General features: G+C 36.1%; 1 protein-coding gene across 4 annotated transcripts in view; it reads right to left on the reverse strand.

Moving 5' to 3' along the window:
• LOC137624369 (neurogenic protein mastermind-like) overlaps window positions 1–18,856 on the reverse strand; it is a 58,253-nt gene that overhangs the window by 31,236 nt on the left and 8,161 nt on the right. The window contains exon 2 of one of the 4 annotated variants that reach the window (XM_068355076.1): window positions 5,871–5,936. The exons of the other annotated variants lie outside the window; for them this stretch is intronic. The gene's annotated coding sequence lies outside the window, so the exon portion shown is untranslated. The remainder of the gene's footprint in view (window positions 1–5,870; window positions 5,937–18,856) is intronic. 4 annotated transcript variants of the gene reach the window in all.

Genomic DNA, 18,856 nt, shown 5'->3' on the forward strand with positions numbered 1-18,856 from the left:
GCCACCTCGATTCAATACTACCCAAAAGCCCCAGGACCGGAGCTCGGCACATCATCGCAACGGAACCAGACCTCGACGATTGTCATGATGTGGGGTCTCTACTCATTTCATTACTGATAATGTATTAAATTGTTGATTACGGGGAAGGCAATTCGTCCCTATATTTCTAATACATTGGTAATGCATCAAGTAAAAACCTATGAATTTTAGTAGTTATTAATGATAATTATGTAAAGACGATGATAATTGTACCCAAAAGGTATAAGGGACATGGCGTGACACTAATGCTGGGGAGGCTCTTCACCGATGTGAGAGTGGGAAAAGCAGCCAGTTGCACACGCTGTAAAAGTTAAGTGGTTGGACAGCAATATGGAATAACAAAGTTATTTTTATGCTTTGCAATATTGTCATACGTATGTCGGATTAAAAGGAGAACATCATGGTTACTTCTGTTAATTACCTTAAATTTTACATATCAATTAATAGCGTTAAAACTTGAGAGGAAAGTGCTTTTGAATAATTATCGGCATCTTCATCTTCAAGCACTCATGTGGTCAATATATCCTATTTATTTGTCATAGTTTTCAATTCATCTTCTGACAAATATTTTTTGGATACAGGCCTTCAATTTCTTCCTAAAAATCTCCAAAGGTTTCAGGCATAGGTTCTTATGGCACCTATCGTCTAGGTCTGGCAACGTGTATTTAATGCCTGTTTCCCTAAGATCTTTATGGCATCTTGACTCAACCTTCAGTTGCCACTGCCCTTTATGTCCTAGTGCTTTCAATGGTATTTTTTTTCTACATATTTTCCATTCACTCATATAAAAGTCAGTGTCAATAAAGAATGGTGGTTGACTACATTATTTTGATTATTTTCTTTGACGCAAACATGATTTACAACTAGTTCCAAAATCGCTTCATAAATCAATAAAAATCGATGAAAATATTCACTGCTGAAGTTTGTTCTTGCTCAACATTATCACACGTGCGAACTACAATCCAGTGGCTGCTAATACGTCATTAGCAGTAACAGTGAGCTAAACCATAAAGGTCACATATGTATGAACATCATGCGGTCTTGTTGGCAACATTACCTTGTTTAAATCCAAAAGAAAATCCAAAATTAAAGAGTAAAGACAAATAAACATTGAAAAAACTACGCTCAAGAATAACTGGAAGCCAGATTACTATCACCAAGATCTATAGACCTTGACTATCACTACCGGCAACAGCCATCTAAGCATAGCCCCAGCTACCACCCAGCAGCCCAGGGAAAGCTCCCATGCCAATGAAAACTCTCAAGGGGAATAAAACACCTTTATGTTTATGATCATAAATCGAAGCTGTGGTACAAGGACCTCTTCAGGAAGGGAGAAGGGGGAGAGGGGAGGAGAAGAAGCGCTTCATAGGAGACCTCATCTCCAATAAATTTCAAGTACAGAAGGCCCCTTTGGAATCGCGGCTCGCTACCTCCTTGCACTCTCTCATAGTGTCCTGCTAACCAGCCATACTCTAGCTAACGGGAGAGGATGCAAGTGACGTCACCATACACGAACTGACAAGTTTTTACTCCAGTAACCCCAGCAGCCAGACTGGCCCCAGCTACGGAGGATCCATACTTGGCAGAGTGACCTAATGGATGATGATGCCACGTTCACTATAAGCAGGGCGAAGAGGGTCGAGGTCATAAATATAAACAGGATTCTCTCTCTCTCTCCTCTCTCTCTCCTCTCTCTCTCTCTCTCTCTCTCTCTCTCTCTCTCTCTCCTCTCTCTCTCTCTCTCTAATCTGACAGCCATTGGGAAGGCTGGTAACGCCATGATTTACAGGCTTTTTACGCTTCATTCAAAAGTTCTCTTCTTCAAGAAGTTAACGTAACATAAAAATGGACATTTTAAAAGCCTGAACTCAAGCCACGACCATTTCCCACAAACTTAAATAAATATACTGTACATCAAACAGGACATCCTCTCCCACCATCCGCCAACATTATTGGGTTATTTCACTTTCTAACTTTTTCTTAACACCATATATGGTTACTGGAAATGACGGAACAACTAAGCGTCGATAAATAGTAGAAGCCCACTCCGTCATTTCCTCCTCTCTGCAGGGCTATTAAGCGTACTTGCATGTTCACAGAAGTGTATGAGAGGATGTAAATATATTACTTCAGACGATATATATATATATATATATATATATATATATATATTATATATATATCACTAAAAGGTAGCTACCAATGGATCAAGACTGGGTGTGGCGTGCCATCTCCACATATGGCAAGACAATCCCTGGCTGACTGCTCAAGAAATTATTCTTTAGATAACAATGCCAAGAGCTGAAAAAAAACAACAACAAAGGATTTAAGAACGAGGAAAGATTTTTGCTCTTCTTCACCCAGGAATGCAAGCACTGTATTCGTTTTAATGTTTCTTGGAAAATATTTAAGTTCGGTAAATTAAAAAGAGTTTCCATTGTTCTGTTTGAAATATTGTCTTTTTATCCTTACATAAACTGTATTTAAAAAGAATTTGCCTCAAAATATTTAAAGTTTGCCTGTTGCTCCACTTTATTTCAAATCATCTAAGTTCAAAAAATTTATATCTTTTGTAGAATATTTGTTGCTAACTTTCACGTACAGACCATTCATATGGATTTTCAATTACATTAGGATACTTGTTCCAAACAACTTTATAACTATGGTTCCAAATAATTGATTACAAAATTTCCCTTATATACTTGAGATCACTGACACGTTGAAAAAAAGCTCCTTGTTGTACAATTTGTAAACCTTGTGTATTAAGGTTATATGAATACTGGAAATCAACATACAGTAGAATCTGCACAAACTGTGAATGTGTGAATTACATTCCACTTATACCAAAAACCTCACGAAAATATAAATGCGTTGGTACCTATTTGAGAGAGAGAGAGAGAGAGAGAGAGAGAGAGAGAGAGAGAGAGAGAGAGAGAGAGAGAGAGAGAGAGACTTAAGTAGTATGGAAATGGCAACAATAAAAAGAAGTGATGGTATGCACCTCATAAAAGCAAAGGTAAAATCCTCACCATTCTATTCTAGTTATGCAACAATGTAGAGATACGATTTACTATCACTTGCACTTTCCTTCGAGGTACACTTAATAACCTGTTCAGCATGGGAGGAGGTGCAAAGAGGAGCGGGGGGGGGGGGGGGGGGGGGAGTAGTGCCAACGCAATGAAACCACATAGCTTCTTGAAAGGTCAGTCAGAGGGAGGTTTTGCCTACAAGCACAACCTCGAATAAGAAAAGATATCTTTCCTTCGATATTTTACCGTGTTTTTTACAGTAGTCACTAAGACATGAATCTCACTGACATTCGTCGTAAGCTAATGCAAGAGAGAGAGAGAGAGAGGAGAGAGAGAGAGAGAGAGAGAGAGAGACTTAAGCTTAGCAACAACCTTTTTCAAAGTTTGTGGGAACAGGCGAACAAATGTGCACAGTATTAAAGATTATTCAAGAATAAGGGGGGGGGGGGGGTTCACTTTATCACATTGCTCCTAGAGCCCGACGATTTCATCAAATCTACACATGTTCCTTTCCTCTCCCCAGCTGTCCCAGCTTCAAACTTCCACCTTCCAGAGGAGAACAATTTCCGGACCAGAAATGCTATGAGCCATCGTTTCTTGCCAAGAATGCCTAGCCACCTACGTCATCCAACCATTTCCCTGTAGATATGTCCTCATTGTTCCCATGCTCAGGAGTTTGAATTCCACAGCACAGAGGAAGTTCCTATGCAGATTTATACAGTTTACAGTGACGGCGTATATTAGACAACTTGAAATAACAAGATCCAAAATCCTTTTATGGCAATCGTACGCTCGTATAAAGAGCTGATTTTTAACCAGCTATATATATCCTAACAATTTCCTTGCTTTAGATATATATTGTTCTACAGCTCAGGAAGCGAAATTTCTTGTCAAGCAGCTTTGGTATAACCATAAGTCATGTTTCAAAACGTATTTCCACAACCTTCAATTCCTCGATAAAATTTTTTGCATGCTATTCCAAAAACCATACAAATTAAAGAGCGCTCAAGATATATTTACAACTTCACTAAAAGTTGTAACAAATTTTCGCAATCTGATACAAAGGACAATAGGTAATAAAGACTGAAACCTAACAAAGGTACCTTAAGAAGCATTACAAAGCCGGGAACAAGTTGCTACGTAAATACATAGCCGAGGTTCCTCTAATGTCATCGTTCTAATGGGGGATACTCATGTAGCCGCAATAGGGAATAAAACTATCCTTGGCACTTTCGAGACCAACTTCTGACAAAATCATATAATAAAGAAGTCACTGACATAGTTGAAATAATGGAATTCCGCAGTATGGTCAAGGGTCCCAAGCATAGCCTAGCAGTGTTTACATACAACGTACAATAAGAACCTTGTCTTTATTCTATACTCAACTTGATACAAGCACATATACGTATTTTATATTTATTTCTTTACCTTTTAAACTACTGTTCTCCTTAATAAATTACTCTTATTAGCACTTCGGTATTCTTTTCTTCGATAAGTTGTGTTTTTTTAGGCCCGTTACTATTTGAATGTGCCATCACCTTCAATAATACTCAATGCTAAAAATATATTGGCATGGATACAATTTCAAAAACTATAATCCAAGAGAAATAACACGACCGTTTAGCATAAGGTCATCCACCTCGGAGATGAAGTTCCATATTCAACCTCCTCGATAACTACTGGCCGGATTTTTAAGTACAGTAAATTTGGAGTCGTGGTATGTGAATGAAACAATCTTCAACAGATTTTGTAGATTTGAGAACAAAGCATCAGAAGAATATTGGGAGTTAAATGGCAGGACAGGATAAAAAATAAAAATGTAAGATAGATTACTAGAGTGCCATATGTGGATGAGATCATGGTGAGGGGCAGATTAAGATGGTTTGGGCATGCTCTTCGCACTCCCCAAGAGAGATTAGTTCACCAAAATTTAACTGGGCTCCAACAAGGAACTAGAAGTGTTGGAAGATCCAGGCCTACATGGCTGACAACTATGAAGTGTGAAAAGGGATACGATGAGTGAAGAAGTATTGAATTGAAAGCTCATGATAGAGACAACTGGCAAAATTAACAGAGGCCCTTTGCGTCAACATACGGAGGAGGAGATGATGATGATTAGAGATCATGGGAAATCAGAACATAACGTGTCTTTTGTTAACGCAATTTATGCTACACTCACGGTGAAATAATGCTCCTTGTCCAGGTTAATAAGGTTTGTTGGTAGTTTCAACTAAATTTGCAACTCTACAAGGTGGTAATGGGGATATAACGCTCATCCTTCTTTTGTGTAGACTTGGGACCCAGAGACTAGACTTTACTATAGAATTTATGTCAGAAGCCAAACAGTAGGTGTGAGAGAGAGAGAGAGAGAGAGAGAGAGAGAGAGAGAGAGAGAGAGAGAGAGAGAGAGAGAGAGAGAGAGAGAGGTGGAAATTCCAGGTTAAGAGACTCCACACCCAACAGGGACCGGAACCCCTAATTACTAGACAAACTGAGCTGACTCTATTACATTGGACTGACCACTGGAGGTCACGTTTCAGAGTAAACAGGTTCTATCCTGATTTTAGACATTTCAATTAATAAATAACGACAATAAATGACAAAGAATACGACCCTAATATGCCTAAAAAAATAGTTTCCTTTATAATACAGAATTACCTTGAAATATACGAAAATATCGATCACCAAATCAGTCAACATGACATTAAGCAAAATGTTAGAAAATAAGAATATTTAGATGACAAAAGCCATTTTTACATTTCCTCGAACTACAGGCAAACAGGTGTCATATCATTTTACCTGGAATCACCCAAGAACGGCCAAGACTTCTCATAACTGATTGGTTAGAAGAAACCACACACGTACCTGAAAGTAAGAAACTCAATGTTAGTATTATGTACCATTAAATGCCATGAAACAGAAAAGAAAAGAAAAATATAAGCATGCTTCTTTCTGGCCCCTTCCACATTTTGCTAATAAACGCTTGAACGCTACTTAATTTGTCAATGGTCAGTGATGATTTGCACCTTTTAGTTGGGTAAAGTAAAACCCTTTTAAGAACAAAGAATTTTTTTTTATAGTACAGTCCTTAAACAAGAACATTCAAACTTCCATCCACAACAAAGCCAACAAAAATAACGGACCAAGAAGGTTGAACAGATAAGGATATAATCAACGTCAGTAAACATAAACTTAAAATTCCCTACGTCATCAACTTTGCACAAAGAGAGTACGGTATATATACTGTAACTTCTCGGCAGCGCTTGCTCGCGGCCACTGAGCTCATAATGTTTTCCTTCACAATCGCTCCCCCAACCTCTACCCAAGTCGAAACACATACATACACACACACACACACACACACACGCTAAAGCAAACCTTCTCTATTACCGCTGAGAAGAATTTAATAATATTAAAAAAAAGTTGTAAAATTCTATGCAAATCCATAAGAAACAGTACATTACGGGTGTACAAGAAAATTCTAAGTTACATCCATCTAGTAATGCAGTGTAACCATTATTATTATTATTATTACTACAAGCTAGGATATAACCCTGGTTGGAAAAACAAGATGCTTTAAGTCCAAGGACTTCATCAGGGGAAAACAGCCCAGTGAGGAAAGGAAACAAGGAGATAAACTACAAGAAAAATAAACAATCAGAATAAAATATTTCAAGAACAGTAACATCAAATTAGATCCTTCGCGTATTAACTATAAAAATCAAAAAAAGAAAAAATATAAAAACTAAAAAAAAAGAGGAAAAGAAATAAGATAGAACAGCATTGGTATAACCCCCCCCCCCCCCCCCCAAGCAAGAGATTTCTAACCCCAGACAGTGGAAGACGGTGGTACAGAGGCACTGACAATACCCAAGACAAGAGAACAATGGTTTGATTTTGGTGTCCTTCACCTGGAAAATCACTTCTTCGGCAAATTACACACGTAAAATATAAAATAATTTGATAAAGAAAAAACAACACTAACTTCTTTTAAACATTTATAACTTCAAAAAAGGTCATAACACAATGTATCATGACAATTTAATCAATGTAAATCCAGAAGTACTACGGTATGTAAAATAATCAGAAACTGAACAAGTTGGCAATCCACCGCGAGAAATTGTATTTTTTTCCTTTAGAAATGCTGGAACTTCAACACTTATAACTGGAAAGTCGGAGAATAATCATGCACCCAACATAAAAAAGCACTTATAAGTAGTACGCAATTATCTCAAAATAAATAATAAAAAATCGAGTTTTATTCCAGTGATCACGTTTAATTATTAATGAATACTAAATTTAGATTTGTATACCCAAAATAAACTGGTGATAAGATATATATATATATATATATATATATATATATATATATATATATATATACATACATATATTTATTTGTGTTTACATATATACTAAATACACACCAACTAGTATATGTCGAATGAAATAATGCAATTCATTATTAAAGAAAAACAAAGAAAACACCAACTAGTATATGTCGAATGAAATAATGCAATTCATTATTAAAGAAAAACAAAGAAACGTTCATGGCAACGATTGCGATGCCCTTTTTCTATACTACACAATCCTCAACAAGACAAGAATATAAGTTACATATACAAGTTATAATTACAAAATTAATCAACATGAAACTCACAGACTGCTTTAAGCTTTGGACTTTACACTGCACTGAGGTTATGAAAATAAATGAATTACCCAAGTAATAAACTACGCATCGACATTTACATTATTTAACAAGTTTCGTATATTAACTATATTTCTGGACAATATTTATAGGGTATCTTCGTACATTCATGGTATAGAAAAAGAAATAAAAATAAGTGACGGTTCTGCCTGCCTGAGAGAGAGAGAGAGAGAGAGAGAGAGAGAGAGAGAGAGAGAGAGAGAGAGAGAGAGAGAGAGAGAGAGAGAGGTGGAATTGCGTCACTAGCACGACCCCTTGACGTCACGGTGCCCTTACTACACTCATACTCTGCCTCTTTCACCTTTAACATTCTGCGCGAGCTGAAATGTGGCATTCACTCTTCGTGTAACACCAATGCGAATGACTCCCAAGAGATAAAAATAACCTTCAGATTCTCTCTCTCGCAGCACCGTTCTTGCTCAGAAGTGTGAATCTTACAGCCACAACTCTTAATAATTTTACCACTACATCTAATACACTTTGGAACAGTTTTTTGTAAAAACCAGTTCAAATTTTGTTTGATATAACTGCCAAGCACCATTATAAGTTGCAAACAGTAAGAAGAGATAGGTTCTGTTGGCGTACCGAGTGAACTTTCCCTTTCAATATCATTCCTGTCAGCGAAGTGAAAGGTATTGGCATTTCACAGAAACTGTGAGAATTTCTTTTCCCTGACCAAATGTTTTGTTTTCTTGGCTACAATAATCTACACACTTTTTGAAATCTCTAACATCTGGAGATGAAATCCGCAAGAGATCCTTGTGTTGTTACATCACTGAAATTAATACAACCCAATACTTTCAGCATTTAATAACACAACAAATACGAAAACGTGTATCGTAAATAAGTGACATTTCTTTTGGTTCAAAGGAGGTGACAGCCTTACTTAAGATGAAAGTGAAAATTTGCAAAACAACACAACTCCTAAAATGAGCAATGAAAATACGCAAGGATGGCAGACGGGAAAGCACAACTCTCCAAAAGCCATACATTCACATTATTCCATTAATAGGATGGCTAAATAACATAAAAGGACAAGTAGATGTAATTTTCTAAAGTAGCAGTAAATTAAATACACAAAAAAAAATCACACTTATTCAAGTCGACTGACACAAAAACAAAGTTAAAAACAAAAGTTACACATTTAAGCACCTTACACACAAAATGACAGATGCGAGGGAACATTAGTATTCTTTATCTAGCATCTCTATCGCAGTGGCAACAAGAAATATAAATAATTCGATTGTTCATCTTCAAACTTTGGACCACAAAACATGAAATTGGTAACATAACACTAAATACGGTATATAAATCTAATTTAAGACCACCAAAACACTACACTAAGAAAATCAATATTTCCTCCCAAGAAAAAAAAAATATGTCTGTTGCACATGAAAAAAAAAGATGAAATTTTGATTCTAACACCAAGAAATCACTGCAGAAAACTGAGCAACCGAACACTTTTAACTGATTTCGATGGAATGTTACTTATATGGTTTAATAAATTAAGTGCAGTACAAATACACTACACCAAAGCTACCATCTCACTCCTTACTGTGACTCATTGCAACACCCAGCAAACTCCTGAGGTCAATAGCAGTTTAAAATCACATTTACGTAATGTAACAGGTGACGTCTGGCTCTCACAGATTGGTAACCACTTCAAGCACAACATGTAAATAAGTGTACAAGCAGTTTTTAGTGATCAGGTACAAATAAAAAAAGGTGTTTGAAGATGGTACAAAATCGAAACAAAGTGTACCTAAACTGAGCGCAGGTGAGAAAATGTATGTATGTTACTTTCGACAAGAGTCTGGATTAAAGAGTAATGTTGGGGTGTGTTTAAGCAAACAAATATTGAAAGTTTGCTGCAAGAAGCAATGGGTAACACAGCCTGAAAGCTAACAATTGCAACAAACCTTAACCAGCCTGATGTAAACTGCATTGGGCCACACTACCGTCACAAGGCAGCAGTATGTTTACTCTCAAAAGACGCCGAACACCTAATTTACCTTACATTCGACTCCAATGACATTACGAACATGCTCTCGCCAATATGACCCGTTTCCTTCCTTCGGAGCTCCTAACTACCCCGATGAAAGTCTTGTACCCCACGAATTGTAATCGGCTCAATACAAGCCGCATAGCCCCAAAATTACTTAAATGCACAAGAGCCCCAACACCCAGACATCGGATGTGACGTAATCCAATTTCCGACAGCAGCATTCACTTGGAACTTGACCATCTCCGACAAGAGACCCGTTATGACACGAAATTTTTTCCACAAATTTCTTTTTATGCAAATGACCATAGCAACAGGAAGGATGGGATGATGAAATACGAAATATCAAAGTGGGAAAATTGGCGAGATAGCCTTGCTTTCGTCCTTGACCGGTTTTGAAAGGTCCGTAGTCATTTCCTCTCTTTATCATGCATGCAGTCCTCCGATTAAAGCGAAACAATGATAAAAAACCTACCAACAGAAAAATAAAATAATAATAACTGGCAATAACTAATTTATTAACTCATTTATAAGATGCTGCATAACAAACAATGAACCTAAATCACTGCTGCTCATGCTATCAAACCACCGAAAATTACCGTTCATGGCGTAACCTAAACTCCTACCTCATAGGCCAACACCAATCCCCCCCCCCCCAATAAGCTTTCTCCTGTCACTTTAGTCCTTGGACCTTTCTTCGTAGTCATACATTAGCATTGATAAACCGGTAAATGTTATTCAGCATTGACTATCAAATATTTTGAAAACTATTGAGCTTATTTCAAAATAGCCAGACGATTAGAAATGCATCAGAGAGAGAGAGAGAGAGAGAGAGAGAGAGAGAGAGAGAGAGAGAGAGAGAGAGAGAGAGAGAGAGATATTCTATCCTTGAGTTGGTCTACACAATCTCACGCAACCCTTTACTATAAAAATAATCCTATAAATATATGTGCATAATTTTAAATAGAAAATAAAGATATAAGATGAAAACACGGATAAGTGGAGCTGAAGATACATAAATTAATCCTACAGTTTAAATGGAAACAATTAATTCTATAGTTTAAATGGAAACAACATATTTTATAGTTTAAATGGAAACAACATATTTTATAGTTTAAATGGAAACAACATATTTTATAGTTTAAATGGAAACAACATATTTTATAGTTTAAATGGAAACAACATATTTTATAGTTTAAATGGAAACAACATATTCTCAGGAAAAAAGGTCTTCGTTTTTACTTTCCCTTATAAAAACGTGGAGGTAAATCCATAGCGGGATATTACGCCAGGAAACCGCTTATACCTTAATTTCATAAGCGTGTCCTTGAACAATTATTTTTACGGGGCAGCGGAAACGAAGGCCAAAAGATAAATGGACCCCACTGGGCCAATTCCAGAGAAAGGCGATATAAATATCGCAAAAAAGGAAGGAACCGATTACAAGAGAAATATAGTTTGTCTGGAGCCCAGCGCGTAATGTTACCAAATAATCCCCCAAAGGTTAATTCACACAAGCTCCCATTCATGAACAATATGGACTTGGACTTGTATTGTTACAGCTCGGGTAGTTTTCTCAAAAGTACGTAGTAGAACGACAAAATGACTTTGTAAACACCAATGTAATTGTTGATTTTAACATATGTACAAAAATATACTCATACAAGAGAAACGAAATAACTACTAAATTAGTTAACCAGGATATCTTAATGTAGGAAAATAAAGATAAATTTATATTCAATCCACTTAGACTCAACAAGGGAAAAATAAAACAAGATAATCGTCAAGGTCCCGTAGTGCTATTACAAATATATATCTCTCTCTGCTTTAATCTAATATGTTGTTAGATAAGTCTGAACTCATTCAAGCTGACTAGCGACATCCCCTTTAAAGTATAAATCCCCTGTTATTACTACTACTACTACTATACGCTTCGCCGACTATCCATTACAGATGCATCGACACGGCCGCTACGCAAGCAATCATTCTCCGGACAATCAATGCATAGTCTCATTAACACGTGCACCCCCCTCCCCCCCAACACAAGTCATTAAAGCTAATGTACGCTCCGGTTAGCTCAGCTGGATGACCGGGAAACGTTTTCGAGGTCTGACAGCTTCGGAAACGTAACGTTTGGAGATGGTAGTATCTCAACGTTCTAGCAGCCTGGTCTGGTTTACCGGAAAAATAAGTTTGTTTGATAACAGGTAACTTTGGTGGTGTTAATTTAGTATCATTAATGGTCGACTATATTTTCTTTTTCCGTAACACAACAATGATGTATACTAAAATACACAATTTTCTGTATATGTAATACATACATATACATATACATATATATATATATATATATATATATATATATATATATATATATATATATATATATACATATATATGATAAATAAAATAAACCGGAAATTTATAAAAAATTTATTTTGAATTTTCAAATGTTAAAAATAATTTCCCATAAATTGTGGGTTTATCTTATTTAGAACAATGATGTCATCAAATGTTTATAAGAGGAAAATGGGAAAATATAAGTTTTTTAATTATACCGGAAGCTTGATTTCAATAAGTATCCGTCTTTGATTCATGAACGTATCATAACTTAAGGTAATACTTTATATACACTTGTCCATTACAAAATTCCATTAATAAATTCCATTATTATAATAAAAATGTCTACCACCACAAATTCCCAACACAAACCACTTAACAGTAAGGCAAATAAAGATACGTTCTTCAACATTACTACCACAAATGGCTTTCATTCAAAATTGATTGCTTTCAACGTAATCAATAACTGCGTCCAAATTCTGTTTAGTCTCCAAATTTCTCTTAGAAGAAGTTAATTTTCAAATCATATCTATTTCAAGGACACAGAACCCCATCGGCCAAAGGTCATGCATTGAATTCCTTAAGTAAAATAACCTACCGCTAATATAACGAGGAAAAATTTTTAAGCAAGATAATACTTAGGTTTCGATCACGCTAAAAAACAAGTTAGAGCATCTTGGCCAGCAATTGGCTATAACTTCCAATCTTGACTAAAAAGTAATAAGGTTCGATACATCTGTATGTCAATGATAGGTTCGTGCCATAACGAGCCTTGTCATTAAAATAAGATGCGGAAAATAGTGTTAAAACATGATCCATGTGCTATTAATCTGGCACAGGTGATTTTCGAGATCATCACAAGCTTAGTTATCCTTTAATAAAATATCGTGTGAGAGCTTTCGTATGAATTAATCTTTTCATCACCTTTTTACTATAATTTCATCAGTTTATTTCTATAAAATCTAAATTTAGCAAGTGCCTAGATTCAACCCATAGAAATCTAGTTGATTAATTTCGGTCACCTACATCACAAAAAATTTTACCTAAAAGTTGATTTTTCTAAAATATTTTTTTATCTAAAGGATGAAGAAGATGAAGAAGGCGAAGAAGAAGAAGATTGGTGCACATATACTTCCTTAAATCAAAAATTCATTGCAAAACAAATATTATATCATAACTTCAATTAAAAAAATAAATCTTGTATCACGTTTCTAGTCGCAAACCCGCGGAGGGATGAGAAAGGCACTAATTTCACAAGAAAAACGTTTGAGTAGACCATTCTCAAAAAAAAATATTGTAAGAGACAGTAGTTGAACGTTTGACCATTCATATTGGCAACGCATAACTCTAGTTACGGACAAACTTGTTCCTTTACTTCCCCCCCAAAAAGCATTTTATTTCACAGGTTCACCTACCTGGCAAAAACTAGCTTCTTCAGTTCTAATTGTCTTCCCCTTTCTCTCTCTCCTTCTCAATGTCAATGCAATCCCCTCTCCATTATAGAGAATCAACTCCCTCTTTCAATCAACGTTTACCTAAATCCGGTCTCTCTTTCTCAATAGATGTTTTCGTTCCTGCCTCCAAACAACCCCGACTATTTCTACTTAAACACATACAAAACCAGTCTGTGTGTGTGTGATTTTCCCCTTCCTACCACACACCCCTGAAAAGTGTTATACCAGTCTTTGGGACCTGTTGCACTATTATCCAATACAATAACAAACAGCCACAGACGAGAAAACCTGTTGCTCAAACAAAACTGAACCATTTGTACGCCATGGAGCGAAAATTCTAGATAGCAAAGGGGAGAGCCCCGACCAACAATTGTGACGACGGTTTCTTCTTATTACTGTTACGTCCCTAATTCTGAAAGAATTTCCTCGCCTTATACTGTGTTCTGTGGTGGGTCTGCGGAAAATATAACTGTTGCTGGACTATCATTATCGCTGCATAGTGGGTTACGTCTCGCTAGGAGATGGCCCGCTCCTATACAAAAAGACATATATGCAAAACTTAAGGGGCTTTCGCATATGCATCGACCTAATTTATACCTCTAGATTCTTTTGGTTATGTAAATGAGTTCCATACATATATATCCCAGCTCCATAGTCATCCTGCAAATGCTTCCAAATAACAAATTAGATTTATTTTTAAATTTCTCTGGTGAATGAAATCAGGATTAAAACGCTGTTGCAAGCAAGTCTCACAACAAACTTTAATGTCTATGACATTTTCAAAAACTACATGCGACAAACTGAAGAATTTAATTGAAATTGAAAATTGAATTAGCATTAGCAAGTAACAAAAGCCTGTCACGTGGAAATAATAGATAAGGGGGTAATAACTAAATAGCGCAGGTGTTAACAAACGTGCTTTAACTACTTGAAGCTTTAACCTGCGCAATACCATTAATGACCACATAAATCAATATACCTTACTACTTACATGTTCAACAATCATGTTAACATCACACTTGCTATCTGATAACTTATCTAAAGTAGCAATGAAATAATAAATATTTGGAATATGCTCAGCTTCCATTCATTTACTATAAAAAAGCCCAACAAGATTTAGCTTATTGAACAAGTTAAAAAAGGCAGTATAAATTATAAAATTAGAGAAAACCGGAAAGAGAAATATCAAACTTGCCACATTGCCAAAAATAATTGTCCCCAACAAAAAAATTATCTATATTACGGTGCATGAATTAAAGACATACAAGCACGTTTTTAACATAACTCAAAGCATAAACTCTGGAAACTTATATCAGTTAGCTACAGTCTAGAGAAAAAAAAATAAACTTTAGCCAGAGAGCGTCAAACGCCAGAGACATCGTTTCGGAACGGATATGACCTCAAAACTTCAAAGCTCTTTCTTCAAAATTTCGTAAGGAGGGATCTGAAGGATATAGGTTCTGCTCGCAGGCGTAAGCAGTAAGGACTGAATAGCACACGTAAGCACAGGAAAAGTTGGAATAAACTCAAAATCATTCACAAGTGGTATATAAAGCGTCTATGGATGCTTAAATAGACAATTTCAATACTAAGATAAGGACGGGTCCGTGCTGAATTAGCTATAGCCTGATTATAATAGATTTCAAAAGGTAAGGGAAATTCAATTCCCAGTTACCCAACTTACTCATTTATAACCAAGAAAGTAATGATTTTATTTCAGGGAAGCAGCTCGTACAATAACAATTACAACCACACAAAAGTTATCAACTCGATTAAAGTAGCATATGGCTATATTTATATTAAAAGGAAATACAACGGTATCCAAGAGTTATAAACTCTCATCACAACTCATTATCACTTATTCCATTGCTATCAGAAACCAAGCTACGTAACAGCGTTATCAACAATGACTACTTCCTTAACAAGAATCACGCTGAAAAAAAAAAACTAGTGAGGTAGAGAAATACAGCCAGGGAGAGCAAAAGGAGGGAGGAGGAGTTAAGGACGAGGCAACACTTATCAACTCCAAAGGAAGTGACTCGAGATAAAACCTTATCGCTGCCACCCGCCACCACTACTCAAGTCATTGCCTAACTCGCCCCTTAAAATGTTCTACAGGCAAAGGTTGCATTACGCATAAAACCCCAGATTTGCATTTTAAAACGACATTAAGAGGTAGAAGACACCATGTTTATATTCAAAATTTACGTTTTTTAAGTGCATAATAGAGAGAGAGAGAGAGAGAGAGAGAGAGAGAGAGAGAGAGAGAGAGAGAGAGAGAGAGAGAGACTTCACTCATTTCTGGCATGAAAAACATGGTTACAATATAGTAGTTATGTTTAGTAACATCAACTGTAGCCCTCGTATTTCACGAAAGCTAACAGTAACCAAGAAAAACTATGCCAATTATAGCAATTTTTGCTCATATTGAAGAAAATGCAACTGAAGCTATATTGGAGTAACAAACCGGTGACTTTCTTAATGGAACACTGACTGATGCAGTCTTGATCAGGATATGAGTAAAACAAAGTGTGATAAAATAATTTATAACTAATTGAGGTACGCTAAACTAAATCAAATTGGTTAGCGGCCAGACCAAAGTAAACTTAACTCTGGTGCCAATCATTTGAGAGTATCTTTCCAGTATCCTAAATGAGGCCCTTTGTTTCTCTAGCGAATATTGTAATAAAAAAGATATAGGAACAAATACCAGATACATCACCAGATAAAATAGGATAGATAATACTTGGAATATATTAAACTACAGTAAATAATTGCATTCGCCTTAAACAGAGAAGAAATATATTAATGTTGTTGAATACAGAAACTACTATGATAGCAAAACCGTAAAACAAGTTTATCTATACATGAATATCAAACAAGTTCATCTGGAATAAAAAAAAAATGAAATTATCCCACACAAATTAAGAGGCAATTCTCTTTATAAACTTATGCCAAAAAAGAGAAATAAGCATACGGTACCACAATGTGCTCGGAAATGAAACAAACGTTACTAACGCACACATTGCATATCAGGACAGGCTACAAGAGATCATTCAACCAGTAATAAATGATACACAAAACGTGGATAATTTGTTATGAATAACTTATTAGCCGATGCATTCAAAATTCATGATGAGCACACATGAAAGTAGTAGTATTTAGTAGTAGTATTATATGTTTTCATTCAACACAATGATTGTCTTTTCATGAAATCAGCGTCTTGAAAGTAATATAGTAAAACTTACAGCAAAATATAACAATGCAATGGTTATTTTCTTCAATGACTTGGAACTACGTGAGGATAGCGAAAAACATGAAAAATACTCTAACCCTCAAGCAACTCGGAATAATACTGGGATGAGTGTGCTGGGGTAAAGAAATAAGGTTTGTATCCATGCATGCATATAAAGGAAAGTTAAATGCAATCATATATATATATATATATATATATATATATATATATATATATATATATATATATATAAACTATCAGTGTCTGTAACCGAGATAATAACTTTCTCAGTTGTTAAAGTTAAATCAACCAAACAATATCGTATTTGGTTAAAATTTTTAAATATGCCCAACAAGCGTTCCGACGGTCGACCTTGTAATTCCAAGAATTATTGTTGTCATTATACCGATGATAATGAACTATATTGCATAACAATACAAACTTTAAATTCAATAAACCCGATGTAGCCTGCATCTGCTAAGATTTTCGGCTTTCAAAAATATGTAAATTTATCCTATCAACTATGGCAGTGCCACAGCTTTCAGGAAAGATTAAAACAAGTAGAAATCAAAATTCTGGACAACTGTAATTGCAAAAATCATCAGCAGACATAAAAAGTAGAAGACGGCAGTGCAAAAGGGGCACCCCAGATAACGCAATCTTAACGAAACAGTTTTGACATTACATATCCAGACACAGACAATAAAGCCGGACCTGGAAAGCCAAAAAATGGGACAGGTCTGAGGGAAGGTGGGCAGAGGGGTGGCGGTAGAAACGGACACAGACTTCAACCCTTCCTCCCCCCTACAGTGACCCCTCCAAACACTAACCCCATCAAACCCAGTATAGTACAAGGCCGACTGGTGGTGTGTGATGGTAAGGGAACGACTTTTTCACCCATCTCTGTAGGCTGCAGAAGTGGAGCGACGGTGTTATGCGTTTGTACGTACATGTTGCAAATCTGTTTATGACGTAGACATTAAAAATCCATATACTTTTTTTCCCAACAGTTTTCATTCAATACACAACGTATATTTTGCCTGTAGCCATATTTCCGTTAGGTTCACAAAATAATTAACAAGCACAAGTGCTATAAATAAATACTTGGGTGAAACTCGCAGTGGGTTCCATTCACAAAAATTAAGACAAAGTCCCGTTGAGCTCTCCACCATGAGCTGTAGTTTACAGTGACATGATAAAATGGACGCATTTTCAAAAGGTAACATTAAAAACATCGTTTGTATTAAAGAGTATTACGCGCAAGAATAAGAACGGGGAAAATCAGACCAATGAGTGCTCGTAGGATCAACGATCACATCATTCATTATCGTCATCAACCTGAAGTAGCAGCAGGTTCTGATTACTAAAGTAGTTACACCTGTTCAGAGACAACTTTGTTGTAAATCTACAGTGGTAACAACCGCATTTGACTACTTACTCCATAACTAGAGTTAGTTTTATATCTACAATTAGCAATCAGCATCATCATCTCCTACGACTACTGACGCAAAGGGGCTACATTAGATTTCGCCAGTTTGGCCAAATATTGCTCATTAAGTACTGTCGATGGTAGTCTTAATCCATTCTAAAAAGCAAGGCTTTTTCATCTGGGAATCTTTACCCGTAACTGCTGGTCATTGATTGAACAAGAGCTAAATTTCCGATCCACGACGGATTCAACTGAGCTTTGGGAATTTTCTTAGCCATGTATAATCAAGACCTTAATTTTTAAAAGAGCTCAGTGCAAACATAGCTTGATTTACGCAAATGTTATTCTATAATGGACATTGTGCCAGAGGATTGTCTGTAGTGACTTGCTATTGAACAAGTGCATGTATAAAGTTATCCCGTATCATACAGTATTAGTGCATCAACTATGTATTTGTAGTAAAAGCAGAAGTCAGAGGTCACGTGCACGTAGTACTGCAATGAACCTCAATCTATTATCAACAAAGCTAATAGACTTTGGACATCTTTGGATAAAGGAAGAAAATATAGCTAACACTTTAAGGCAAAAGTCACTATTATTTGCTAATATATCGCTAG

This window comes from Palaemon carinicauda, chromosome 31 (genome assembly GCF_036898095.1).
Source record: "Palaemon carinicauda isolate YSFRI2023 chromosome 31, ASM3689809v2, whole genome shotgun sequence".
In the NCBI taxonomy this organism is placed as follows: Eukaryota; Metazoa; Arthropoda; class Malacostraca; order Decapoda; family Palaemonidae; genus Palaemon; species Palaemon carinicauda.